Below are 22133 nucleotides of genomic sequence, written 5' to 3' on the forward strand. Positions count from 1 at the left end.
TTAGCATCACCATATATCGATGTAAGGAAACAGATACTACTTGTAGTTGACAATCTTAGGTACCTGATAACCTGAAGATTGCCCAGGTTCTCGATCTTGCTCTCATCAATACCCAGCTTCTCAACCATGTAATCTGAAATGAATGATGAAAAAAGTGAAAAGATGCAGGCATTCAGTTCACTGAAAGTTCAGACAGTAAAAAAACAAGCAGCAGCCAGTAACAGCAGGAGAAGAGGAATCTCACCTTCAATGTTCTTCTTGACATGGCCTGCAATCCCGCAGCTCAGCGGGTACAGGTGTCGTCGAGGTCTGCAGGCAAGAACAAACAGGTCAGAAAACCTTTGCATTCCGTGAAGGGGCAGAGGAACAAGGCAACAACAGAACGAAACAAAAATAAGACAGCAACGGGGCGGCGACATTTTTGCAGGAAGCAGAGCAGAGCGGCTTACCGAAGAGCAGGCAGTCGAACTTGGGCTCCTGGACCTTGTGGCAGCGGCCATCGAATTCCATGTCTAGGGACTGTGGTGAAGAGCGAGCTGCAGAGGAGGAATCGAGATTAGCAGGCAGTCCGAATACTTCTCCCGAGAATTCATTCCAACCCAAAATTCCAGTTCGGTCATGTCATTATTTACACCCCCTCTCAAAATTTTATCATTCTTTCTAGAACCCTGAAAAAACTAGATCATCATTTCCAATCTAACAAGCAATCCCGCTTTGACGTTTCGTGATAAAGGAAGGGGTAGCCAGTAGCCAGTAGCCAGGCCGGTCCATACACCTGACAGGGAGCGTCTCACCCCGCTTTGACGTGATGTGGACTGCGGTGATGGGATTTTGAGCCGAGCTGACGAGGCAGCGAGAGTCACGTGCCATTCCGAGGCGGCTGTAGTCTGTAGGAGTAGCACTGCCGCATCGCCCGAAGCCCCAAACCGCAACCAAAACCAGCCGACGACCGTTCGTATACAACCCTAAAAGAAGCTAGGGAAGGAGAGCAATGCCGGCACGGCGGCCCAGGAAGGGCAACCGCCGGATCGACGCGGCCATCGACCACTTCGCCGCCATGGGCTACGCTGCACGCGACATTAGGTCCATCGTCTCTGATCTCCTCAAGGTGATTTTCGATTAGGTCTCTTCTTTTTTTCCCCCTGCAAGCAGCACGGTCTATGGCGGCATTTTAGTGTTTGGGTTTCCTGATCGATTGGGGGTTCGAAATCCGCCTTTTTTGGTGCCGTGAACAGCCGGTTACAAGGCGTTCTCTTGTGTTTGCGGCGATCGGCGCTTGAATTCGAGTGTGAATGAATGAATGCACTCGATTGTGGTTTTTTCTCTGATACGGCTGTAGGTGTACGGGGTCCCTGGCCCTGATGTGTGGCGCGTACTGGAGGAAGGCTCCTACGAGCTTGTGCAAAACAGGATCTTTGAGATCGAGGAAGAGGAGAAGCAGAAGCAGGACCAGCAGCTGCTGCTGGAGTATCACCAACAGAAGGATGGCCAGCAAGTGGAGGATGAGCCTCCTCAGGTTGGGTGATTCCTCATTTCTTTTTGTTGCCTCTCTCAAATTCTCACTTTCTCATTTCAGAACAACATGCTCAATATGGATCGCTTATTATTACTCCTCATACTTTGAAAAACAAAAGAGTTAAATGCATGAGCGGCACTCAAACATGTAAGGGCATTGCCACTTTAAGTCTGCGAACTTTAAAAATATATTTTTAGGTCCCTAAACTTGTTAGTGGTGCACCACATGTCTATGACAGCCACGTGGGCGTTTCTAGCTAATGTGGCATACTAGGGTGGCATATTTTTATACGTATAAGCGCTCATCTTTCATCTTCTCTCATGAATAGATCCTTTTTTCTCCTTGCTTCGCTCTTCTCTCATGGCGACCACAGTCCATGGACGCCGAGGCTCCCCTCACCTCGATACTAGCATGGCATATTTTTCTTCATTTAAGCACTCGTCTTTCCTCTTATCTTACGAATAGATCCTTTCTTCTTCTTGCTTCACTCTTCTCTCATGGCGACTGCAGCCCGTGGACACCGAGGCTCCCCTTACCTCGATACTAACGTGGCATATTTTTCTTCATTTAAGCACTCCTCTTTGCTCTTCTCTGACGAATAGATCATTTCTTCTCCTTGCATCCCTCTTCTCTCATTGCGACTGCAGCATGTGGATGCCGAGGCTCCCCTCGCCTCGCTGCTGTAGAGCACAGCATGCTACTGCAGTTGGTGCATATATAGGGAAGCTAGCTGCTGCTTTATGATACACGCACATAGGAGTAATTACTGTGACAGTAGTTGTTGCATCTTTTACTATCTAATGGCCGGCGACCTTGGTTAGTCCACCCCACATGCTGACACACATGCATGTTGTATGTGTGACTGCATCCTTTTGCACAAGGGGATGGAGCAGCACCCTTCTTTGACCATTGACCCGTCCATGCTTTTCTCCACGCGCCTAGCTCCATGATGGCGGTGACAAGCTTCCACGCTATATGGATGATGGCAGTGTTGGCTAGTGGTGGGGTAGAATGGCGACATGCAGACTAGCAACAATGAGGTGAGGGCAGCCGCGGCGTCCAACGTGCTGGGTCAGCGTGAGAGAAAAGGGAGACAAGGATCCATCAGTGAGAAGAGGGAAGGAACGTGGTTAAATATAAAAAACATGTCATGTTGGCATGCCACATCAGTAACAAACGTCCATGTGGCTGGTATAGACCTGCGGTGCACCAGTAATAAGTTTAGGTACCCAGAAATGCATTTTTAAAGTTCATAGACCTAAATGACACACCCTTCAAAGTTTGAGGGCCGCTGGTGCATTTCACTCAAAACAAAAAACACCTGGTCTCTCCTTATCGAAAGACCTATTCATCGTTTGCCCAACATGTCTACTCAAAGACACATCGCCATCCATGGTTTCTCAGTTTTACCTAAGTGCTGCCAGGGCCACCTAGTTTCAATTGTGAATTATAGACCATATTTAGCAATCTGAATGAGAGGAGATTTGGATGTCTGAATCGTCCTGGAATGGAGACACATCTTTTGTCCGTTAGCATTCATGCCCCGATGTCCGATTGTACCCGCTCTTATCACTTCGTTAGTACCAGCCTGTGTCCCACCTAACCAGGGTTAAGTGGGGGACTTATGATAATATTTTTTTTCAAGACCTCATGTTAGAGGCGTATGTCATGGGCCTACCTAGTGGCTAGCAGCCATGCTGAATTAGAGGCGCAGCAAATTGTTCAGCCTTGCGTTAGTTAGCTGATTGGGTTAGTTCGAAAGGTTGGAAGAATGATAGGAAAGAAGAGAGGAATTATAGGGAGTGGTAAGCTAGGGATGCTATTTATCTGACTCATATAGGGATTAGAGACAAGCTGGAATTAGAAGAAAAAAATCTTCCCTCTTGCTCGGCCGTGGGCAAGGCCTTCGGACGCCCCCCTCTCTCCCTCTCAACCCGAGCTGCCACCATAGCATGTGTTGGAGATGCCAGGTTTCGATGAGGGCGACAAGTAGCCGAAGGTGCCACCGACGCTGCCACTGGATCCCAACGCCAAGGCATTGGCTGACCTCGCCCAGCAGATGGCGTCTCTCTGGGCGCGCCTAGAGCCCTTGAATCCCGACCGCCGGCAACCACCACCTCCACCATGCCACCGATGTTCCCTTGCGGCATGCTGGCGCACCCCTCCTCGTCATTCTCCATCAGAAGCCCTCCTCTCTTCCCTATGCGGCGCTGACCAGCAGGCATCTAGCGAGGAGAAGGCATGCATAGGGTCACGACAGGCGTGCACCGCGAAGCGCCGCTGCATTCCGCCATCGACTGCCGCGGGGCGCCTTCGCTGGTTGTTGTCGGTGGCATGACCATCTTGCTGCCTTCTAGGTGATGTGCATGCTGACGACGCAGATAGGCAGAGCTCCATTTTCCTCAGCAAGATGCGTGGCTGCATGCAATTGCTATGCCTAGCTCATCCGTTTGGATGGGGCTGGGTGTGGGCTCGTGGCTCGGCTGGATGTGGTGGCCAAGCTGCATGGGCTGCTGTGCTCTTGTTTCTTCAAGACTTCAGTCCATCGTGCGGACTGCTCCATGGGATCCAGGTGGTTAATTATACATGTGCAATTATTGCGTTCAGACGGTGTCCACCTTCCATTGAGGAGGCCGCGAAAATAAAGAGTCCATATCTATTTCAGGCCGAGAATAATAAAATGAACCAAGATGTAAAATGCTTTTTTTAGTTGTTAGGTACGTGTCGAGTCAAGTTATGGTTATGAGATGGTTTGGTTGTAGCTCGAGGATGAGTTGCTTGTCCAGCAGGGGTGGTGTTAGAGGCTTATGCTGTAATGTGGGGCAAGAGATTCACTCATAGAGCAAAAAAGGCAAGCAGGAATAATTAGAAGGAAAATCCTTCCCTCTTGCTCGGCCGTGGGCAAGGCCGCCCGGCCGGCCCCCTCTCTCCCTCTCAACCTGAGCCACCGCCATAACAAGCTGCCAAAGGTGCCACCACCGCCGCCATCGGATCCCATCGCCAAGGCGCTGTCCGACCTCGCCCAACACCTAGGCCCTGAAATCCCGACCACCGTGGCGACCACCACCACCATGCTGCCGGTGTTCCCCTGCGGCCGGTTGGGCTATGGGACGTTCATTGTCTCCATGTCAGAATCGATGATGAAGGAGATTGTCCAGGAGCAATTGAGTAAGAAGAGTGCCCGCCAGGTGTCGGAGGCGGTGCGACTACAGGCTGTTTCTCGCTGCCTCGTAGCGTGTCGGCGGGTGCGGGAGATGCACGATCTGTAGCTAATTCAGCCCTAGACCCTTTCACAGCTCCTCCAAGTTGTGCATCGTTGCGTGGAGGACCTTGTTCTCGTCTGCCGCATCGGGGATCTGGGGCATGCGTTTCCCCCCGCGGGCGGCGGGCATGCTGTTTCCCACATGGGCAGTGAACTCTGAGTCTGCGGTGGAGGCGGCTGGGGAGGTGCACCCCTCCTCGCCATTCTCCATTCTCCATTGGAAGCCCTCCTCTCTTCCCTGTGTGGCACGGACCAGCAGGTATCAGGCGGGGAGAAGGCATGGGTCACGGGCAGGCGCACCGCGTAGCGCCGCCGCATTTCGCCATCGACTACCATGGGGTCGCCTCTTCTGGTCGCTGTTGCGGCACGACCACATTGTTGCTTTATGGGTGATACGCATGCCGAGGCGCAGACAGGCGGAGCTCCATTTTCCTCGTCAAGATGCATGTCTGGGACGTGGCTCATGGTTTGGGCTGGATGTGGTGGCCAAGCTGCGTGGGCTGTTGTGTTCTTGTTTCTTCAAGACGTAAGCCCATGTGCGGACTACTCCATGGGATCCAGGTGGTTATGCATGTGCAATTACTGCATTCAGACAGTGTCTACCTTCCTTTGAGGAGGCCGCAAAATAAAGAGTCCAAATCGATTTCAGGTCGAGAATAATAAAATAGGCTGAGATGTAAAAGGCTTATTTTTAAGTGTTAGGTTTGTGTCGAGTCGAGTTATTGTTATGAGCTGGTTAGGTCGCAGCTCGAGGACAAGCTGCTTGTCCAGGAGGGGTGTAGTGTTATAGGTGTATGTTGTCATGTGGGGCAAGAGATTTACCCGTAGAATATAGAAGGCAAGCACAGTAAAATCAGGAAAGTGGCTAGGTTGGCACCAAACTGAGGACAATCCTAGGCGCACCATTAGCAGGTGCAAATTTAGAAGCTTAGCAAGAGTGATTGAGAGAGAATTAAGGGGTGATTGGGCTGCCTAACGGCTATTTATACCATTAGCTACTATGAGAATAAGCATGCAGGAATTAGAAGGAAAATCCTTCTCTCTTGCTCGGCCGGCCCCCTCTCTCCCACTCAACCCTAGCCGCCACCATAACACCTCTAATGACACCTATGTATTTCCATGTTAAAAAGAAGTTGTTCATACAACCATTGCATATGTGCAGACTTAAAGGGTTGGTAGCTTAATCCGGGAAAAAAAAGATGTCGTACTGTGGCTTAAATGACAAAAGAAACTGAGCCATTAAGTAAAATATACTAACATCTTGCACACACTCCTAAGTGCTGCAAGCTTCCTGCTTCACCTATTCTCCACTACAAGGCTTCTTCTCTGATGTTTTATATCTAACTGTGATTGTGCCACATTTTGTTTGACAAACTATTATGTTCTTTATCTCTTTTCAAGTGCGCTAAATCATCATTGTGTCAATATGGTTGGTGGGTAGTTCTGAAAGAACTGATTTCACCACCAAATAACTTTGAGTTGGTATTAATTTTTGTTTGAAGCCAACAATCTTACCTCTGTATGTGTCCTGTGTCCATGAACATTTGAATGCCTAAGTATGCAACGTGAACCAGTGTAAATGAAAAGTTTTATATTATGCTAAAGTAAATATAATGATCATTTTGTGTTTGTACAATAATCTATCTTGGATATCACTATGACTTTCGGTATTACTATGTTTTCAGGGCCATTAAGTCCCTTACGCTACAATGATGATGCCAAAGTTGATACTGACACAATGCAGCAAACTGAAAGTTGTTTCCTCTAACTAAAGTCCTTTGGGTCATTATTCATTAATTTATTATTATGATTTCTGTTGTCATCCAATCCACAAATGCTTATGCATGTTGTGGAATTCTCAAATACGATGATATAAATTTCAACACTAGTGGAATGGAGAAAACTAAAAAAGAATGGTAAACAAACTGTCATGCCATAATACGACATTTTTCTCTAAGCAGAAACTCTGAGTCATAATATATGATATTATGATTATGATTTATGTTATCTATTTGATTGTTGTAACACGGCCTCCGAGAGTGGCAGAGACCTACGCGACTAGCAGTTCGCAGAGACGTCTCCGACCAACTCCCTCAGCAAAGGCCCAGCTACCACGCCTCCAGACCCAGAAAGATGACGATTTCTCAGACTGCTTGCAGGACGCCGCCAGTGACCCTGGTGCAGCCTCCGCCCAGTTAGCTCGTAGGCGTCTTCGGGCGGAGGGGGCGGACGCCGCCCCGCTGCAAGGCTAATCAAGTGCCAACGTTACCTACGTGTGTGTGCAGGTAACCAGAGGAAGGCGCTCGTGGACGGCGCGGGCGCGCCGGTTCGGCCTCCGCTCGCAGGGGCAGAGACCCAAGCAGGAGGACGGCAATACTGGGTGTCGGGGGTCTGCGGCCTCAGCGTCCCAGGGGCGGAGACCGATGGCGGAGGCCTAAAGGCCCTTCGCCGAATCCTGAGGCCTGATGGGGCGGAGACCGACGGTGGAGGCCCAAAGGCCCATCGCCGGATCCTGAGGCCTGATGGGCCGGCTGATCGCGCAGGCCCAGTACCTGAGGGCGGCAAGACAAGATTACCCCCGAGAAGAAAGGCGAGTAGTGGGATATTCCGAGAATGTACTGTAGCAGTTGAAGGGTACTATTGTAAACTCTGTAAAAGTGGTAGTTGAGCCCTATAAATAGGGAACACTTGTAACAGTACCACAGGTTGGTGAATGTATTAATGAAACCACTGCATTGCATGTCACTCCCTTACACGCCCACTCACCGTGCCAACCCATCCAAAGCCTCCGCCCGATTACCGCACTCATCGGGCGGAGGCCCCTACCAATTCCCCACTGTCTGAGACCGCCAGTCTCAACATTGGCGCCCACCGTGGTTTGGCCAAGGCAAACCGACGATGGCAGGGAAAAGAAAAACCACCACCAGAGCAGCAACGACCACGGGTTAGGGAGGAAGGCCTAGGCACACCACCCGTAGCACCTATGCAACCTCGCCAGCGGAGGATGACACCAGAGCAGATGCCCAGGGTCAACCACCGGAACCCCAAGATCCAGAGATTCAAGATCCGGAGGCCCAACCAAACTCAGCCACAACACCCGAGCAAGAACTGCAACAGCTGCAAGCACAGTTGCAAAGAGCGCAACAAGAGAGGGATAGAATGGCAGCAGCATTCGCAGCTAATCAGCAAGCTATTCAAGCGTCAGCACAAGCAGCAGAAATAAGGCGGCAGTTGGCAGTCCTACATGCTGAGATGCTAAGTATGCAGCATGCAGTACCAGCGTCAACCTCCGCAATCCCAGCCTCCGCAGCAACACCAACTGCAACCATACCACAAGGGCCTCCGCCAGCGATCAGCGCGCCCACGATGCCATCTCAGGTGATGCGGAGGCCTATCAATCCCAAGTCCCCACTCTCTGAAGGCATACAACAGTCGCCATGGCCAACGGCGTACAAGCCAATCACACTACCAAAGTTCAACGGAAAGACAGACCCCCATCAGTTCATTATGAGTTACGAGGCAGCAGTAGCCTCCGCCGGCGGAGACGACGCCGTCTTGGCAAAGTCATTTGTCATTGCAGCCGAAGGCGACGCGTTGGCTTGATATTCTATGCTCAAACCAAGCACAATCTATTCTTGGGAAAACCTCCGGGACAAGATATTGGCAAATTTCAAGGGGCTAACAACACAGTCGCTAACTTCCACAGATCTATTCCAGTGCAAGCAAATGAAGGGAGAGACACTACATGACTACTTCTGGAAATTCGTGCAACTAAAGGCGAAGGCACCAGACGTCCCAGACGAGATCGCCATTGAAGCAGCGATCAAAGGCCTCCGAATTGGGCCATTCGCAGCACACCTAGCAAGAAAGAAACCAACTTCCATACATCAATTGTATGACGAGTTTGAGAAATACTGCAGATCAGACAATGACCTCCAGAAAAGGCTGGAGGAGCAGGGTCAAAACAGATAGCAAAACAGCAGCAAAAACTCCCAGAAGACCTATACGAACCAGAATGCATCAAATCAGAAAACAGGCCAGGGGCAAGTGCTCAGCATCGAGGGTCAACCTTATCCTAAGCAAGGGCAATCGACAGCGCCAGCACGGCCGGAGACCCAGACCAGGAACCAAGGTCGGCAAGGTTACCAAGGCAAAAACTAGAACAAAAACCACAACCAGAAACAACGCAGGCCATATTGCATTTTTCACGGCGAAAGCGCAGGGCACAGCACCAAAGACTGTCCGGAGACAAAAGAAACACAGGAAAGGATGAAGAACAAGCAGACTGCCCAACCTTCGACACAGCAGAGCGCAAGAGAGGTCAACACCACATACACAACTGGCCACCAGCAGTACTGCCCAATGTACCCAGCGCTAAACGCAAACCAAATACATCCCTCCACACTGGCCTCTGCCTATTACCCAAACTTCCTACCAGCATGGTGGTCAGTGCCTTCGCAGCAGCCTCCGGCAGGTAACTACAGGTCGGAGGCAAGCCTGACCTATATAAACCCAAAACCTCCCCACATAACCTACCTCGAAACAAACCCACCGCCACAAAACCAAATCAGGTTCGAGCCTCCGCCGCAACAGCAGCACATGCAGCAACTGCCTCTGCCGCCACCTCACAACCAACCACCAACACCAAAAAATGAGCCAAACCCAGAAAACCAAGTCAACCCCCATGGACCGCTACCAACAATAGGCATGATACTACCAATCGTCGGAGGATCATCAATGGAGTTTCAAACGAAAAAGCAGAAAAAGGATCACCTCCGCCTGGTAAACAACGTAGCAGTCCAAGGCCCAGCAAAATACACAGATTGGTCTAGAGTCCCAATCACCTTCACAGAAGAAGATCTCTAGCTAGAAAGCTACCCTCACACAGACGCAATGGTAATCAAGACCAACATAGCAGCATGGGAGATAAGCAGAGTACTGATTGACACTGGCAGTTCAGTAGATATCATCTTCGCAAACACCTTCGACCAAATGAAGCTCAGCAGAAATCAACTACAGCCCTCCGAATCCCCTTTGATAAGATTCGGAGGCAAGCAGATACAAGCATTTGGAAAAATCTCACTCCCAGTGTCCTTTGGAACCCAAGGAAATGCTAGAACCGAGTACATAACCTTCGACATCGTCGATTTGTATTACCCATACAATGCCATTTTGGGCAGAGGATTCACAACCAAATTCAACGCAGCCCTGCATATGGCCTACCTGTGCATGAAAATACCAGCACTCCATGGTATTATCACAGTCCGAGGCAGCCAGAAAGAAGCAAGAAACATAGAAAAAGCAATCTACAGAGCCCAAAGAAACATCAATGCAGTCGAGTCGGCAGACAAAGAACTAGAGCCTCCAGATATGCCCAGAGGAAAAATAGATATGACAGGTCAAGAGGAGACAAAGGTAACCCCTCTAGAAAAGGAGTTACCAGATAGAAAAGTAACAATCAGCTCAGAATTGAGCAAAGCAGAGGAGGAAGAGCTCATGGAAACTCTAGTAAAAAACAAAGACATCTTCGCCTGGTCAGCCTCCGACCTACAGGGAGTCAACAGGGACATCATACATCATGAACTGGATATCAATGAAAACATGAGGCCAAGAAAGCAGAAACAGAGAAAAATGTCGGAGGACAGAATCCTGGCAGCAAAGGCGGAGGTGCAAAGATTGCTAGATGCAAAAGTCATCAGGGAAGTCAAGTATTCAGAATGGCTTGCAAACATAGTACTGGTACCAAAGAAGAATGGCAAAATGAGAATGTGCATATATTTCACAGATCTGAACAAAGCTTGCAAAAAAGACACTTTCCCATTGCTAAGAATAGATGCCTCCGTCGACAAGGCAGCCAGATGCCAGAGGTTTTCTCTCCTCGACTGTTTCTCTGGGTATCACCAAATCTAGATGAAAAAAGAAGACGAAGACAAGACAAGTTTCAGCACTCCATTCGGGACATATTGCTACACCAGAATGCCGGAGGGCCTCAAAAATGCCGGAGCAACCTTTGCCAGAATGACAAAGGAAGTTTTGGGCTCACAACTAGATAGAAACATCATAGCCTACGTCGACGACATAGTGGTCATGAGCAAGAACAAGGATGATCATGTCTTCGACTTACAGGAGACCTTCACCAGCCTCAGGACAGCTGGCCTCCGCCTCAACCCAGAAAAATGTATATTTGGAGTTATAAAAGGGAAGATGCTCGGATACATCATAAGCAGCGAAGGCATCAAAGCGAACCCAAACAAAACCAGAGCAATAATGACAATGGCAGAACCCAAAAACAAGAAAGAAGTGCAAAAGCTGACGGGAAGAATAGCAGCGCTCAATAGATTCATCTCAAAATCAGCAGAACGTAGTCTCCCCTTCTTCCAAGCCCTGAGGGGCGGAAACAACTTTGAGTGGGGGTCCAAGCAGTCGGAGGCATTTCATAACTTGAAAGAGTATCTGGCAAACTCACTGGTGGTCTCCGTCCCAGAATCGGACAGCCACCTATTGCTATATGTGGTGGCCTCTGACCATGCAGTCAGTGCAATCTTAGTTCATGAGCTGGAAAAACAATCAGGCAAAACTCAAAAGCCAATTTATTTTATCTCAGAAGCACTATCCGGAGCCAAGCTAAACTACACTAAGGTAGAAAAAGTTGCCTACGCAGTGCTGATGGCATCAAGAAAACTAAAGCATTATTTCCAAGCCCACGAAATCTCAGTTCCAACATCGCTGCCACTGCAAGACTTGCTCAGAAACAAAGAAGCCTCCGGCAGAATAGGCAAATGGGCTACAGAGCTATCATAGTTTGGTATCTTGTATGTCCCCAGAACAGTAATCAAATCACAAGCACTAGCCGATTTTGTAGCAGATTGGACACCTCTGACAGAGCCCAAGGTACAACCAACCACTCAAGGCTGGATAGCATTCACGGATGGAGCCTGGGGCCAAGCCGGAGCAGGAGCCTCCGCCGTCCTAATGGCACCCTCCGGCGTCAGACTGAAATACGCAGCAAGGCTAGAGTTCAAATCAACAAACAACATAGTAGAATATGAAGGCCTGATCCTAGCGCTCAGTAAAGCAAAGGCCCTAGGGGCAAAAACACTGACAGTCAAAATAGATTCTCAAGTGGTTACTGGCCAAGTAGAGAAAGAATACACAGCAAGAGAGCCAGAACTCATCAAATACCTATCCATTGTCAGAAATTTGGAGCGGAGATTCGAGAGCTTCACCCTGAAGCACATCCTAAGATCAGAAAATGCAGAGGTAGATGAACTGGCAAAAGCTGCGGCAAACAACCTGCCACTGCCACCAAACACGTTTTACCAGATCTTGAAGTCTCCGGCAACTACAGAGACATCTAAGGCACCTAAGCCCATACTACACCTGCAAAATGAAGATTAGAGAAAAGCGATAACATAATTCTTAGGAGGCAAAACCACCGAAGAAGATGAAGCAAAAGCAGCAAGAATACAGGCCAGGGCAAGAAATTACACAATCATAGATGGTGTACTGTACAAGAAAGGAGTAGTCCAGCCTCTCCTCAAATGCATATCGCAGAGCGAAGGCATAGAGTTGCTTCAAGAAATACACTCAGGAATTTGCGGGTCGCACATTGGCTCTAGAGCATTATCAGCAAAGGCAATAAGGCAAGGCTTTTATTGGCCAACACACATACAAGACACAGAGCAGACAGTCAGAACATGCAAAGCATGCCAAACATTCTCTCCCGGGCAGTCAAAACCATCGTCGGAGACCCAGCTTATACCTCCGACATGGCCGCTACAAAGATGGGGTATGGACCTGGTCGGCCCATTACCACCATCCCAAGGAGGAAACATATTCACAGTAGTGGCAGTAGAATATTTTACAAGATGGATAGAAGCAAAGCCGCTGGCGAAGATAACCTCAGAAACTGTCAGAAAATTCTTCTGGCAAAACATCATTTGCAGATTTGGTGTACCGAGGATTCTGACAGTAGACAATGGAAAACAATTCGATTCAGAGAACTTCAAAGAATTCTGCAATAGCATTGGGACAAAACTAGCCTTCGCCTCAGTATACCACCCAGAGTCCAATGGTGCTGTGGAAAGAGCAAACAGAATAGTGTTTTCAGCAATATCAAAAACATTGCTGGGCCTACGCAAAGGAAAATGGGTAGATGAATTACCCAGAGTAATTTGGTCACACAATACATCTATCTCAAGAACAATAGGATTCACACCATTCAAACTGCTTTATGGAGAAGGGGCCATGATGCCAGAAGAAATCAAGCACGAAAGCCTCCGCACAACGAGACAGCTAATGTTGCAAGATGAAGAATATGCAAAAGAAACAATAGAAGCCATAAGACTGGAAGCAGTCGAAAATATTGCAAAATATCAGTCCCAAACCAAGAAGTGGAGAGACTCTCAGGTGGTAAGGAAAGACATAAAATACGGAGACCTCGTACTCAGAAGAAAACCCAACGCACAACTTGTTGGAAAACTACAGTCGAAATAGGAAGGCCCATACACAGCAACGGCAGCAGGCCGCCCGAGCTCTTTCCACTTGACCGACAGCGAAGGTGTCATGACAACCCACACCTAGAATATTGACAGCCTCCGCAGATACTACATCTAGGCAATGTACCAAAGGGCAACCTCCGCAAATAATAAGCGGAGGCCCCTCTGTTCATTTACCTTTCAGTTCTTTTTTCTTCAACCCAAAAAATGTAAAAGAGCCTGTACTCTTTTCCTCATAGGGGAACTCCAAGCGGAGGTGAGGTTTTTAACGAGGCAGGCTCAATGTAAAAATCCTCTAGAAGTATAAAGAGGTAATTCCCCAAAAGAACTCTTGAAAAGTTCAAAACCGAAAGCGGCCAGCTCTGGCGCCGCAATATTCAGTGAACAAAAATAAGCACAGGTCCTTTCAAAGCGCCGGCCACAGGCATTGGCAATTTGAAACGACCTCTATGGCCAAATAGGCCTCCGACCTTGATGAAGACCTGAACAAATTCAGGCATCAAGGCAAAAACAACCTTGGCCAAATAGGCCTCCGACCTTGACAAAGACCTATCCAAATTCAGGCATCAAGGCAAAAACAACCTAGGCCAAACATGCCTCCGACCTTGACGAAGACCTGAACAAATTCAGGCATCAAGGCAAAAACAACCTAGGCCAAACAGGCCTCCGACCTTGACGAAGACCTGAACAAATTCAGGCATTAAGGCAAAAACAACCTTGGCCAAACAGGCCTCCGACCTTGACAAAGACCTGTCCAAATTCAGGCATCAAGGCAGAAACCCCCTAGGCCAAACAGGCCTCCGACCTTGACGAAGACCTGAACAAATTCAGGCATTAAGGCAAAAACAACCTCGGCCAAACAGGCCTCTGACCTTAACAAAAAACTGCCCCAAGCATCAGGGGCAACACCATTATGGCGCTAGAACCACGAAGAAGGTCTCCACCATCGAAAATAGCAAAACAAGGAAAAGGTCTGACAAAACCCTGTTACTTAGGCACTAGGTCTATTTACCTCAAAAGATCTCAAAAGACACGAATAATTCAAGCAAGATATAGGCCATTAAAGCCAAGATACGTTCCAACAAACAACGTACCAAAAATTTAACAACCAAAAGCCACCACCCCGCTATAAAATGGGTTCCCCCCACACCCTTAAAACCTCAGTTAGCATAAGGCACAAGGGGGGAAGAAGGTAGAGCACAAGCACAAGTCACAGCAAAGGCCATGGAGGCAGGGGTCTCCTTAGATATCTAAGTCGGCCGTAGATATTGTACGAAAACTCATAAAGTTGGAGGCACCAGTAGACGATCGGAGACAGTGGGAAAAGAGACAGGAACTACGGCACGGTGATGAACAGCGTAGGCCTACGGAAGAAGGGGGATATCACACGAAATCTCGTAACATCCCCCTGATGCCGGAGACCTAACCTGCCATCTCCACAAATGAAACATGTCCCACGGGTGTGCAGCGTCGGAGGCCCATACCACCAGATAGCTAAAACACCCAGCTAAAGAAATACCAAAAGTCTCCGCCATCTGCACAAGCTGCGCCAAACCTCCTATCGGATCACACACCGATCCAGCAAGCCTCGCAGGCGGACTTCAAGTATGCCTTCGCCAGCCAAAAAACTGCCAACACTTCTACCCTGGCCATCAAGCAAGCACAGAGAAGGAGAGAACATGGGGCGGAGGTCCTGGCCACCACCTCTGTATCGCGCACGTTCGCCCAAGCAAAGGCCCACGGTGTGCAAGCTCAGGACTAGACGAGATATGTAAACTAGCACAATAGACATAAGCCCCCGCACAAACAATCAAGAAAGTGAACCTGTTTTGTATTCCATAAAACGTCAAGTAGCATTCTTACAGGACACAAACTTACAATAAAATCCAAACTATTGTGGCGAAGGTCCGCGCCAAGCAAGCGCGCGAGTAAACCCAGCGCGCTCGTTGTCTATGTCAAACTTAACTGACTCAAACACGCCGCGCGCAACGATGTGGGGAAAGGCCGAACGCCAATACTCCCAAAGCTCTCCGCTCACATAAATACCGTCGTTGTAGAGAGTCAAAGGCGCAACATCTTGCGTAGGCTCCCGACTCGGAACCTGCGCAAGGTTAAAATTTTCCACAAAATCATTCAGAACAAAAGAAACTTTATTTACAAGAGTCCAACTGGACTACAATATACAAGTCAAAACAACTAAGTCCTACAAAGAGCCTAGACCTCCGGTGCATCGGCCGCAGCAGAAGTCCCTAGAATGGAGCCCGCACCAACTGTGGGCGAGGACAGCGCCTGCGGCCTCTGACCATCACCACCGCCGATCATAGCGCCCACCGGAGCGCCAGCGGTGGCGGAGGCACCGCCCGTGGTCGCCGAGCGCAGAACTAACGGAGGCCTGCCCGCAAGACTCTTCTGCGCATCCTATAGCACAGGCTAGAATATCAGGGGCACAGGCAACGAAAGCCTTCGTAGCTTCAAAAAAAGCAAGGAGACAAAAATAGCAGCTACAAAGACTAGAAATACCTTCGCCCTCTTTTCCTCCGCCAGTTTCCGGGCAGCATGTCTCCCAAATGGAGCCCAAAAGTACAAAATGAAATTTCTCAAGGTTTTTCGCAAACCAAGAGAAGTCTCACCAAGCTCCTCCGGACCTGACATCGCTCCCTCTGGAATACTTTCGGTATGCGAACACCCACCGCGCACCAAAAGCTTGGCGTAATTCGCTACTCCCGCCAACGCCCCATAGTCCGTGCAGCCATTGATCAGACCAGGGAGCTTCACAAGGTGACGCTTTAGCCAAGAGGCGAGGGCGTAGACGCTATCTTCCTCTGGAGGAGCGGAGGTTTCGCCTCCAAACTCGGCGATGATGGCCCGGTAATGGCCAACGGTTGAAGCAAGGACCCCCTTCACCGAGTCCAAACGCCTCGTTGTCAAAGATAGCTGCTCCCCCACCGCAGCTACAGATTCCTTCTCAGAGGCCAGCTCTTGCCGGAGACCCTCGGCCAACTCGTTCGCCCTACGGGCCTACTCGGTAGACAAAGCTTCCGCATCCCGGGCCTTGGCGAGATCGGCCCTCAAAGCCTCCTTTTCTTGTTCCTTCTCCGCCAGAGAAAGGCGGAGAGCCGCAAGGGAGTTGGCCAAACCCCCTTTTTCACCTTCCAGGCACTCGTTCTCCGCCTTGAGCACTTCAATCGCAGTATCTCGGTCGGAGACCTTGCGAGTGCAGCGCTCTTCCATAACAACGGCCGTGTGATGCCCCTGCGATTAGAAAGAAGAAGACCAAGGCGATCAGCAATAAAAACAAAAACAAGTCTAAAGGCGAACATACATGGAGACGCACCAAGCTCTGGTGTTCTAGATGAACACAAAGAAGTTGGAAGAAATCCATGTCCCTCAGACGCTGTTTGAAGCGATCTGTTCAAACATGAACAAACAAACACAAGATCATAAGGTGAGAAAAGCAAATCTCACAATACATACACCAACTGCCAGAGACCACCTCCGACGTCTCCAAGAACCCCAAGATAGCACTCTTCCCAACCTAAGATAGAAGTGTCGAAGGAGCCTGCATAGCAAAAAAAGAAAACAACAACAACAACAACTTAGGTCAGAGGGCCGATCAGAAATAGACAATAACAACAGGCCAAAAGACGAGTAAGATAAAAATACTCTATACTCACTCGGACCCGGCGCCATCGGCCCGGATGCCTCGGACCAAACCTGACACTAGCAGTGGCCGTTTGCTCCTCCGGGGTGAGGAGTCCAACCATGACATCACCTACAAAGAAACAAGTACATGGTATTAGTACTTGGTAGAATACATAAACAAACAAACCGGGCAAAGATAGTAAACACAAAAATGTGCGCCAAACAAACTTACTCATAAAAAACCTAGGCTAGGCCACCTGCCGAGCCCCTTGGGCAGAAGTCTCCACCATATCATGCGGCGAAGGCCCAAAGGGCCGACTCTCCTCAGCCAGCGGCCTGGCGGGCGGAGGGCTCGAAGAAGACTGAGCCACTGGGACCTGCTTAGCAAGCACGGCCTCCAGCTGCCCGACGTCGGCCGCTGGCGCGGAGGAAGGCGCAACAACGGCGAGAGACGAAGGAGCGTGCTGCAAGGCAACCTCTGCGCCCTCTTCAGAACTTGAATACAGCCCGCCAAAAATGTCAGGCATAGGATCAGCGGCGCTAGCCTCCGACAGTTCGGCGACACTCGTAGCACCGTGCAAGGAGCACGCCAGAGCAGCGCTGGCCTTCGGACGCCCAGCACTGCTCACAGCACCGCTCACAGGGCACACCGGAGCTCCAGGAGAGCCGCGATCCTCGCCGCTCGCGACCCACACGTCCACTGACGGGACGAAGGAGCTCTGAACGTCTTCACTACCGGTGGAGGCAACGCCAGCACTACCGGCCGAAGACGCGGCCGCCGCGATCACCAAAGCAACGCTCTTCTTCTTTTTCACAGGCGCCCGAGCAACAGAGGCGCCCTTCCTCTTCTTGGACTCGGCCTCTGCCGTAACATTCTTTGCGGAGGCCTTCTTCTTCTTGTCAATCGAAGCCAGGACCTCCGCGGGAACCTCGCGCTCCCAGTACACGATCCTGAGTTCCTCAAAAACTCGATTGAGCCGCGGCATGGTGCCTGCCATGGCTCTCCGGGATGTGTACTCACACTCGGAAATTCTGCCGACCAACCCGACGGCGGCTTCCTCAACCTCGGAGACAAAACTGTCCTCCGTCACCCCTCCCCCAAAGACTGGCCGAAGCGGGGGAACGGGATCCCGGCCTCCGGCCCAAAAACGGGAACCGCCACCGTTTCAAGCCAAAAGGATGAATTGTCTCTTTTCAGGGGCCAATAGTTGGAGGCCATAATCTCCTCCACCAGATCGCGGCCCCCGGAGTAGCGGCACGCCAACGCAAAGGCCCGATCACAAGCCTCCCTTGCCGGTGACACCTCCTCCGGCGGTTCCACGCGCGTATGCGGCGCCATCACCTCCATTCTTGAGGACAACGGATACTCTGTGACCTCCGCACCATCCTCGGTGGTGCTACGGACCCCATAGGTCTTCACGTAAAACCACTCCCCAAGCCAGCCATGATCCCATTTGCCTTTCTAGCAAAAAGAAATCTCCAGGCGGTCTACGCCTTGGTTCCTCTTTGACATGAAGGTGCAACTACCATACTGGTAGATCACCTCCACCTCCTTGCCCTCCCGCATCTCCTTCTTCTTCTTCGGCTGCTTCTGCAGCTCGTAGTAAGCGCAGAAGGTGTCCACATCTGGCTCGGCGCCATAAGAAACACACGCCCAGGAGAATTTGCTGAGCGTGAGGAAGGCAGTAGGAGTCAGATGATGGAGCTAGACATTGAAGGTCTCCAACACCCGGTGGAGGAAGGGGATGTAAGGAAGGCGGAGGCCGCAGGTGAAGAAGTCCCAAAACACCACCGCATATCCCTCCTCCGATTCCAGAATAGTCTGGCCAGGTGGAGGGATTTTTACCCTCGAAGAAGGAAAATACGATTCCTTCAACATCTCCGCGACCGCCTCTTCAGTAATGGAGGAGGGGCCGAAATCCCATGACTTTATCGCCATGTCTCTGGATTCTGCAGCGATCAAGTCTCCGATGGACGCGGAGACACTCCCCAAATCCTCCTCCACTAGCTTTTCAAATTCCAACATGGAGGCGGAGGCAAGCATGCACTCCTCAAAGCGCGCACTCCAGCCGGTGGCCCTAATGCCGAGAAGGTGGCGATAGGGTCCAAAGAATGCGGGCCGGCGAGTATGGGCGGAGGCAAAAAAGAAAGCCACCGTGGCGGCAGCCTAGGCAGAAGACGCAAGCGGAAAGACGAAACGCGCGAAGGCAGCTCAGGTGAAAGCGAAGAGAACAGAGACCGATTTCTCAGAGGCAAGGAAGGCGAATGAGCAATGCGGGGGGGGGGGGGAGGGGGGGGACCCCGCCACCAACCCCGCCTTTATATAGGCCACGGGCGGGCGGTTCAGCTCCTACCGTACAATGGTCATCTCCGAAGAATTCGCCTGCCGCCCAACGGTCATCTCCGAAGAAGTCGCAAGGTATACAACGGAAAGCAATACAGCGTAAACGGCCACAGCGTAGGACAACGGCTAGTTTTGCAGCCTAACGGCTACTATGACAAGACCAGCGGCCACGCCAGAGTAGGCCAGGGGGGAACCTGTGGGGATCGGTCGGAGACATGACTAAGCGCAGTCTCCGCCCCCGCGGACGTCCTTGCTTAGGGCATTTTTGAGCTCACGACACGCTCGGGCGGACCGTGGTCTCAAAAGGGGGGAACTGTTGTAACACAACCTCCGAGAGTGGCGGAGACCTACGCGACCAACAATTCGCAGAGACATCTCCGACCAACTCCCTCAGTAAAGGCCCAGCTACCACGCCTCCAGACCCAGAAAGATGACGGTTTCTCAGACTGCTTACAGGACACCACCGGTGACCTTGGCACAGCCTTCGCCTGGTTAGCTCGTAGGCGTCTTCGGGCGAAGGGCGCGGAGGCCACCCCGCTGCAAGGCTAATCAAGTGCCAACGTTACCTACGTGTGTGTGTGCAGGTAACCAGAGGAAGGCGCTCGTGGACGGCGCGGGCGCGCCGGTTCGGCCTCCGCTCGTAGGGGCAGAGACCCAAGCAGGAGGACAGCAATACTAGGCGTCGGGGGTCTGCGGCCTCGGCGTCCCAGGGGCAGAGACCGATGGCGGAGGCCTAAAGGCCCTTCACCGAATCCTGAGGCCTGATGGGGCGGAGACCGACGGCGGAGGCCCAAAGGCCCATCACCGGATCCTGAGGCCTGATGGGCCGGCTGATCGCGCAGGCCCAGTACCTGAGGGCGGCAAGACAAGATTACCCCCGAGAAGAAAGGCGAGTAGTGGGATATTCCGAGAATGTACTGTAGTAGTTGAAGGGTACTATTGTAAACTCTGTAAAAGTGGTAGTTGAGCCCTATAAATAGGGAACACTTGTAACAGTACCATAGGTTGGTGAATGTATTAATGAAACCACTGCATTGCATGTCACTCCCTTACACGCCCACTCACCATGCCAACCCATCCAAAGCCTCTGCCCGATTACCGCACTCATCGGGCGGAGGCCCCTACCAATTCCCCACTGTCTGAGACCGCCAGTCTCAACATTGATGATGCATATTCATGTTGTGAAATTGCCAGTGGGCTCAATTCAATAAGTTTTGTACATTTGTAGGTACCAGCAGAGACTAAGTCAGCATATGAGGAAGTGGAAGATCCTATGTTCATTGAACCACCTGCTCGTGAAGCTGTATTGCCACTTAATGCAGCTAGAAGGACTGGCCCAAGGTGACCCTCCTATTATGGATGGGGCAGATGGCTTAGTGAGTCAGAAGATGAGGAAGAGGAACAACCTACTGATCAAAAACATGAGGTGCATGTTCTAAGTCCAGGAGAGCGAGCCCATTATATAGATGGTATGTGCACCCTATTACTATGCTATTGTGTTGAGTTGTTACTTAAACCAAATTTCTATGAATAGTCAACATCTTGAATTTTATTGCCATTGTGACTTTGTGTCACCACTGAAGACCGAACTGTGGAGATGGCACCAGAAAATACTGAAGACGCTGTTGCTGAAGAAGGGGAGCCAATGACTGAAGAAACTGAACATGGGAACATTCAGGTGGGAAGGCGTGCTGGGCCTCCAAGATAGAAGAAGGCGAATGTTAGACTAGCTGGGCCAGAGTGGGCTAAGTAGAGAGGGACCCTGTGCGGCCCAGAACGGAAGGCAGTCCAGGTCATGTACCATTGAGCGAGAGGAAGAGAACTCGAACATGATCACTGGATCAGACCGTGCTTGAGGGTGACGATGGTGGCGGACACGGCGGTAGCCGGCGTTCGAGATCGTGTATCCACCAAATACTACCGAATCATCTATAGAGAGTCCTCTATGGTTACACTTTGATCCGAAGATGGTCACTATGGCTTATGATCTCCTTAGTTATATATGAACTACCGAATCATCATTATCTTTCATCAGTTTTGAATATAACATCACTACTGGAGATGGCCTGTTTGCCGAGGGCCTGAGGCCCTCGGCAAAGGCCCATTAACCCTCGGCAAAGGCTTTGCCGAGGGCGGCCCTCGGCAAAGAGCTCTCGGGGAATTTTGAGTTGGCGAAGAGGGTCTTTGCCGAGGGCCCTTTATCGGGCACTCGGCAAAGCCTTTGCCAAGGGCTGGACCGACACTCGGCAAAGAAAAGCAGCCGTCACGACGCCAGCGCCTGGGACGGAGTCTTTGCCGAGGGCCGTCTCTGGGGGCCCTCGGCAAAGAATTATTCTTTTTTTTGAAAAATCTTTGCCTTCGGGCCTCCAACCATGGCCCTCGGCAAAGAAATGTTGCAGAATTTTTCCAAAAAATCTTTGCCGAGGGCAATGGGACGTCCCTCGGCAAAGAATTATTCTTTTTTTTTGAAAAATCTTTGCCGAGGGCTTCCCCGTAGGCCCTCGACAAAGAATTTTTTTTTAAAAGTCTTTGCCGAGGGCCTCCAACCATGGCCCTCGGCAAAGAAATGTTCCAAAATTTTTCCAATTAATCTTTGCCGAGGGCAATGGGACGGTCCTCAGCAAAGGACCCTTCTTTGCCGAGGGCCTTGGTCATTGCCCTCGGCAAAGAGGCAGAAATTTAAATTTTTTTTGTTTTTTGCATTCCATCGACACAAGCATTTCATATATATAAATATATATATATATATATCAACCATCACATATATATATATATATATCACACAGAACCCATTTTCTCACAATATATCACAACCATAATTGTGAACCACAAATCACAATATATTACAACGACAAGTCACATGTTCATCAT

General features: G+C 50.4%; 1 pseudogene; it reads right to left on the reverse strand.

Annotated features, from left to right (window-relative positions):
* LOC136472326 ((E)-beta-caryophyllene synthase-like) overlaps positions 1-22133 on the reverse strand; it is a 69094-nt pseudogene that overhangs the window by 7854 nt on the left and 39107 nt on the right.

The sequence above is a fragment of the Miscanthus floridulus genome, chromosome 8 (assembly GCF_019320115.1).
Source record: "Miscanthus floridulus cultivar M001 chromosome 8, ASM1932011v1, whole genome shotgun sequence".
Lineage (NCBI taxonomy): Eukaryota > Viridiplantae > Streptophyta > Magnoliopsida > Poales > Poaceae > Miscanthus > Miscanthus floridulus.